The sequence below is a fragment of the Echinops telfairi genome, unplaced genomic scaffold, assembly GCF_000313985.2.
Source record: "Echinops telfairi isolate 266 unplaced genomic scaffold, ASM31398v2 ScPeMD7_60;HRSCAF=208, whole genome shotgun sequence".
NCBI lineage: Eukaryota > Metazoa > Chordata > Mammalia > Afrosoricida > Tenrecidae > Echinops > Echinops telfairi.
In genome coordinates, this window is record NW_022103958.1 from 1,572,157 (window position 1) to 1,579,260 (window position 7,104).

At 35.3% G+C, this 7,104-nt stretch overlaps 2 pseudogenes; both read left to right on the forward strand.

The window, feature by feature from the left end:
* Positions 1–683: 683 nt before the first annotated feature.
* Positions 684–1,386, forward strand: LOC101656296 (annotated as a pseudogene).
* A 1,285-nt stretch (positions 1,387–2,671) lies between these two features.
* LOC101655994 overlaps positions 2,672–7,104 on the forward strand; it is an 8,889-nt pseudogene continuing 4,456 nt past the window's right edge.

Consider the following 7,104-nt stretch of genomic DNA (forward strand, 5'->3'; position numbering starts at 1 on the left):
ATCCAGGATAGATAAACCTCTCAGGGCCAGCCAACAAGGAGAGTGGAGATACTAGGAGGATTAGGGGAGGGTGGGGGGAGAAAAGGGAAATCAATCACAAAGATCAACCTATAACCCCCTCCTAGAGGGATGAATAATGGAAAAGTGGAGGAGGGGCAACAAAGGACGATGTAAGATATGGAAAAAATAATCTATAACTTATCAAGGGTTCACTAGGGAGGGTGGGTTGGGGAGGGAGGGGGAAGAAATGGGGAGGTAATATCAGGGGCTCAAGTGGGAAGAGAATGCTTTGAAAATGATGATGGCAGAATATGTGAAAATGTGCTTGACACACTGGATGAATGTATGGATTGTGATAAGAGATATAAGAGCCTCTAATAAAAGTATTTTTTTAAAAAAATCATGATGGACACTGATTTTGTCTCATTTTGTCCTTTCCATTTTGTATTGCTAACTAAAAAAAAATTTGTTTCTCAAGATAAACAAAGTTCTTACTTTCTCAACAGGAACCACAAAAATCAGAGTGCTCTACCAAAACTTATCCTCTTGGGCTTTTCAGAATACAAGGACTTACAGCTTCTCTTCTTCATGGTCTTCTTGACCATATACACAGTCACTCTGGTCTGGTGGGTAGCCTGGGCATGATCATGGTCACCAGGATCAGTCTGAAATTTCACTCCCCTATGTAGTTTTTCCTCAGCCACTTGTCGTTTGTGAACTTCTGTTAGTCTTCAATGGTTACATCAAACCTATTAGAAAACAGTGGAAGACAGAACCATCTCCTTTATAGGAGGTGTCACGCAATTCTTCCTGCTTGCATATTTGTGGTGAGAGAAACATTCATGTTGGCAGTGTGGCCTGTGATTGGTTTGTGGCTGTTTGTAACCACTTGATGTATACGGTATCAATGCACCCTAAGCTTTGTGACTTGCTGGTGGCTGCCTCATACTCTTGGAGTATAATCTGTTCCTTGATACTTACCTGCTTTCTCTTGACATTATCCTTTTGTGAGACTAACTTCGTAAAGAACTTTGTCTGTGAGCATGCTGCCATTATGTCTGTGTCCTGCTCTGACACTTACGTTAATCAAAAGATCGTTGGAGTCTTTGCCATATTTAATGAAATCATCAGCCTCCTAATAATTCTCACTTCGTATGCTTTCATTTTCATCACTGTCATGAAGATGCCTTCCCCTGGGGACACCATAAAGTATTCTCCACTTGTGCCTCCCACCTGCCATCACCATTTTCCATGGAACCATCCTTTTTCTCTAATGTGTGTCCAATCCCAAGGCTCATGGCTTATGATCAAGGTGGTCTCTGTGTTTTACACAGTGCTCATCCTGATGCTGAACTGCTGATCTACAGCCTCAGGAACAAGATGTGAAAGAATCAGGCAGGAAGTTAATCAATACCAATTTATTGTGTTCCAAAATCTAAATCCATTTATACATGTACATGTATATAATTTCATTATATATAATATCTATATATATTTAATAAGAGTAGTGAGAATTAAGCACTAACAAATTAGAATCTGAATCTGTGATAACCCTCTAGTTCAACTTTTGTTATCTGTTCACTTTAATATTTTGTAAAGTGACGTTAACACTAGAAATATCATAATAAAGTACAATTCATACCAATTAAATGCTTTTATCCGTAAATCGAGGAGCTTTGGTGGCACAGTGGTTATGTGTTGGGTGGGATGTGATATGCAAGGTCAGCAATTGAGTCACCAGCGACTCCTCAGAAGAAGATGGAGCTTTCTACACTTGTAAACGGTTACAGTCTCAAAAACTCACAGGGGCCATTATACCCTGTCCTATAGAGTCACTATGAGTTGGCATCAACTCAATGACAGTAAGTCATTGTGGCAGCGGCTTTCATAAATTATCATATAATGTTTATTTCTTAGTATACATGACCATGCGCTTCTCCAAGCCAACTTTCAGTACTCTTTGAGTCACACAATATAATGAGTATTTTTTAGATCATTTGAAGTTACAACTTAAAATGAGTAAGTTTTGTTTTACATTATGAAATACTATCATAACAACTGGTAGGCATAAAAATCTAACTATATAAAAGTTTTAGTGTAGTTTCAGATGGACTGTCTTGTCATTGGAAAATTTCCTTGGTGGCAATAGTAAATCTCACTGCCTAAAATGATTTGAACCTAGTGCAGTTGATATATTTGGTAATATAAATTGCATTTATTTTATTTCTTTGATTATGCATGCATACTTAGAAGCAACACCCACTTCTCTGTTGGCACAGCCACAAACTCAGATTTGAACTTAAATCTAGGTTCACAACCATGACATCAATCATAGAAAGCCAGAAGCAAAGCACTCATTAGAGTATGAAAATTATTTAGCTCCTTTCTAAGAACAAAACCTGTTTGCAACCCCAAACAACATTCAGAAGCCTGGAATTTTAAATTGCAGCAATTTATAAAGTAGACCTTATTGTTCAACTGCTACTGAACCCAAATGAATTTAAGCTGCATTTATCATTTACATTTATTGCCCTGTAGACTGAACCAAGAAAACTGAAAGAAACGATTGTATTTATTAATTTTTTTTGGTGGTGAGTTTTAAAGTGGTCTTTTGTAAAGGGTTTCAAAGTCCCTTTTGAGTGATTTAACTGATGGTTTAACCTCAGTAGAAATGTCAGGGTAAGTGTGCTAATGTTATCCATATAACCTCTCATACCTTAATTATTTAAAATGAGTGGGAAATAATCTTTCTGTCTACCCACTCTTAAAATTAATTTATGCATGTACAGTCTCTACACATTTGTCCATTACGACTTATATATTGCTCCGGTGCTGACTAGGTTTCAGTGAACCTTGCAGACTCAAACAGACTAAGAAGAATGATCTGAGGAAACTCCTTCTGAAACTCAGCCAATGAAGCCCCTATACATCACAATAGAGCATTGTCTGATCTGCATGTGACTATGGGGATGGTGCAACCAGGCAGTATTTCATAGCCATACATAGGCCACTGTGGATCAAGGGAGGCATGTTTACAACAATTGTAAATATGTACCTGATTTAACTGTTTATATGTGGGCCACTCGTTTGGCTAAATCTACCAATATTAGCCACACTGAGAATCTTAAATACTTCTGGTAATTTTAGTGCCTAAATGCCACTGCATATACTTGTGCTTTAAAATATTCTGGCCAAGGAAACAAAGTGGTTACTGAGTCACTATTTGACACCATTTTATTTCTTCCCTGATTTTTATTTGAGGGTAAATTTAGGAGTTACTTAGATTGATTTAATCTGTCATTACTGTGACCTTACTCATTGTACAGAAAAATATAGCTATAATTGCAGTCAGGACACTTAACAGCTAGGGAACTTCAATCACAAAATGGATTGAATTACAAAAATGGAATCAAATGATAATATAATTTTCCATGAACTTTTTGAAAACCCTTAGTATCTCCACAGTCCTAGCCACCCAAAGAAAGTATATTCAGAGTATAATATGACTGGGTAGAATGTAAAACTGTTTAAAGTATAATGTGAATTGTTATTTCTACATAAATGGGTGTATGAAAATATAAAAGCCAAGTTAAAAGTGAAAAAATATATCAAGATTCAGGTTATTTTTTTTAAGTGACCGGTATTCTTTAGAAGATTTTCAGAAGTGGCCTCTGTACAAAGATAAAGAAATTTTTGAGGTGCAAAAATCATTAATTATTTAGAAGTAATTGTACCCTAAATTATGGAAGAGAGAATTGATTCCAATTATTTGTCTTATAGCTCATAACAATAAACCTAATCCTGATTCTCTGGGGTCTAAATCCCTAAGGTCCAGAGGTAAAACAAAAAACATGATCCTGGAATTTAACACTCAGATCTATGGCTTGTGAAAGAAGATCTTTTCACAAATTTCAAATTATATTTGCAATTGAAAAAGTAATTAAGGACTGTTTTACTGAGTTCCATTTTTAAGAGCCTTACTCAAACTGTAAATGAATGGAAAATATGTAGGAAAATTTCAATTTTGAGTAAGAATGAATATGCAGGTTGTTCATTATACAAAGGAAGCCTTCATTAAAAAGTACATCAAGAAAACTTATCTTGTAGTGAGTTGATTCAATGTTGAATTATTATTTCCTTCTTGGGTGAAGAATACAAATGCAGCAAATATGTTATAGAGTAACTTTGTGGATTGAGTTAGACTGATATCAACTTAGTTCAGTGGGTGACATGTATTCCAGTCACAGAATTCTACTGTAATCACCCTCAGGACCATTAGGCTGAATTAGAAACTATGTCTTTAATTTCCACTTTATATATATTAGGTTTTATAGAGATATATTAAATGAAATGCTTGTGCTGAAGAAGTGAGAGGACATTATGGTGTAAATCAAGGTAAACAACAAGCACAGATACGTATGCATGCATAAAAATATCACGAAATATGCCAGGCTTTGTATAATGATTAGAGATTTGGTGTAAAGAAAATAGAGCAAGGGGGGCGGGGGGTGGGGGGGGAGGATGTTTGTATGAATCAGCACATTATTCTTGAATAAGTTAATGAGGGGAACACATCATTGAAAGATACTAAAGCATGAATATTAAAGAAGGGAGTGAACAAGTTCAGAGGAAAAGACAGAAACAAATAAAAAGGTTTTACTCACTTGTTTTGACAAATAAAGAATTGGGATATTCGTATGATTGGATAACATCCTTTTGTTATCTAATTCCTGGAAATATTAAAGGCATTAGAGAAAATAGGCCAGTAGTTTCTGTAATAAATATCTAAAACACTTTCCCTATTTTATCTATGCTAATGGAGAGTTCAAGTGTGAACTGTATGGGCTGTACAGCATTTAGATAAGCTAGCCAAGATTCTTGTTATCTTGATGAATCAAGGTCAACAATGGGAATGAAGAGGGAGGGACATGTTGAAGATTTCTTTTTGTTGTTCACTTTTCCCTGTCTGCCCTTTCAAATCCACAATGCTAAAACCTTTGCATATAAACGCATGTAGGCTCTCTATGAATCAATTAGATGGCAGTGGAATTTTTATTTTGTTCTTGTGGCTTCATGTTAAGAGCAGACAGGATACCAAACTTCATAAAACAGTTTTCCAATTTCATCACTGCACAATTTTAAAATCAGGAATTGTTGTTTTTTTCTTGGATGCCAAAACATTATAAATTTAAGTAGGAAGGGAGATAATATTGGAGAGAGGAGGTATTTAAATCAACGAAGGATTTGTTGTCAGATATTTTAAAGTTAACACCGTATTTTTATTACTCTTACACTGAGTATTAAGAGAGCTTTCATATTAATTTGATCAAATTCCATAGACTATGAAATTGAGGCTCAGATAAATGAAATAATCAGTTGAAGTTATGAAAATTATGTTACTGGGATGGGATCTCAGCTAGACAAATAACTTCCAAAGCTAGTATTTTCTAAAATGGGCATGATGTAATGATACCTTTTCTTATCCATCTACACATACATACATACATACATCTCTCTTCATCAAATCAATCCCATCTCTAAATGACAATAAAACTGTTGAGAACAGAGTTTCTAATAAAACAGTTCTCTAAACTGTATTTTTAAAATTTTATTTTTAATGTCATGAACAAGTTGTGGTGGATCAATTCAACTCCAAGAAAACTTCCAGATTCTTAAATTAATTTAAAATAACACAAAGATTATTTTCACAAAACTATCCCCATAACATTATTGCAACAACTTTGTATCTTGTATGCATTTGTATATAACTGGTAAACTTACAAATATACAGTGTCGGCCTTGTCTTCAAAATGATGGTGAAATTAGTGACAAAGTAGCAGATTTATTTGAATTGCTTCTTAACCTTTCCAGATGCCTTAGACACATTTATTCAAATTAAAACATGTGTTAAGTATAGCGTGTCTATTGTCCTGAATTTGACATAAAAAGAATATTAAAAGTTTAACAAATTGCCAAAAGTCATAGATGATTGAAAGGGGGACGGGTGAAGGTTAATAGTGACAGAATTGACGTTATACTGAAGACAGTCTAGGAAGGCAAATAGGCCTGACGAAAGTCAAAAAAGTCAGGGAGCCATACAATTAAGATGAGGTGTCTTGCAGACAGTAATGGCAAACCTGAAGAGCCAGTAGCACATGGAATATAGTAATGAGGTCACCCTTCTCAACAATGTGTATTAAATACAGGGGTTTTGGATCACCAGTAAACCATGGACAAACTTCGCAATTTAGATAACTGACTGCAAGTGCTCAGTTTATTGGGCATAATTAGATGTATAGCACAGAAAAGAAGCTTATTGAGTGTGGTCCATCTTGTCTTGGCAAAATTTCTCTAGGGAGCTTAAGTTTAATTCTTAGTGTCAATATCAAACCTGGAGGGTTAATACTTTATTCAGACTATTGAGCCGGCCCCCTAAAATATTTAACAACCAGTATGAGGACTTCCATGGGGAAACAAGCACACTAAGGATGTTTACTAAGGAACCCTAGTGGTATGGTGGATTGTCGATTGGGCTGGTAATCACAAGTTCAACAGTTCAAAACTAACAGCTGCTCTGTGGAAGAAAGATGAGATTTTTCTACTCCAGCAAAATGTTATGGTCTTTGAAGCACAGAACGGCAGTTCTGCTCTGTCCTGAAGGATTACTATGATTCTGAGCTGAATCAATGGTAGTGAATTTTTTTTGGAATTTTTTAAGTTGCTTTCCAAAAGAAAAGAAGAGCAAGAGGTCTAGTAAATTCTAATCAGATATTTGATGTTGTATATGATGAAAGAGGAACCATCCTTTAATCCTGTAATTCCCACCTCTCAGGGATAGATGCATTAGGATTTGGAATGTAACAGAAATGACAAAAACGATTTATAAAACAACTGCTTAAAAGAAATACTCAAATATATAATGGAATAATATGATTATTCTCTGACAGGTTTTGAGAAGGGTTTCTTAATTGTGGGGACAGGTGCTTTAATATAAGGAAGAGGCAATAGACACACACACACACACACACACACACACACACATTTGCTTTTGGCATAGATGAATTAACCTGAATGTAGAGTCATTAACCAAGGTGCCTTGGTGAC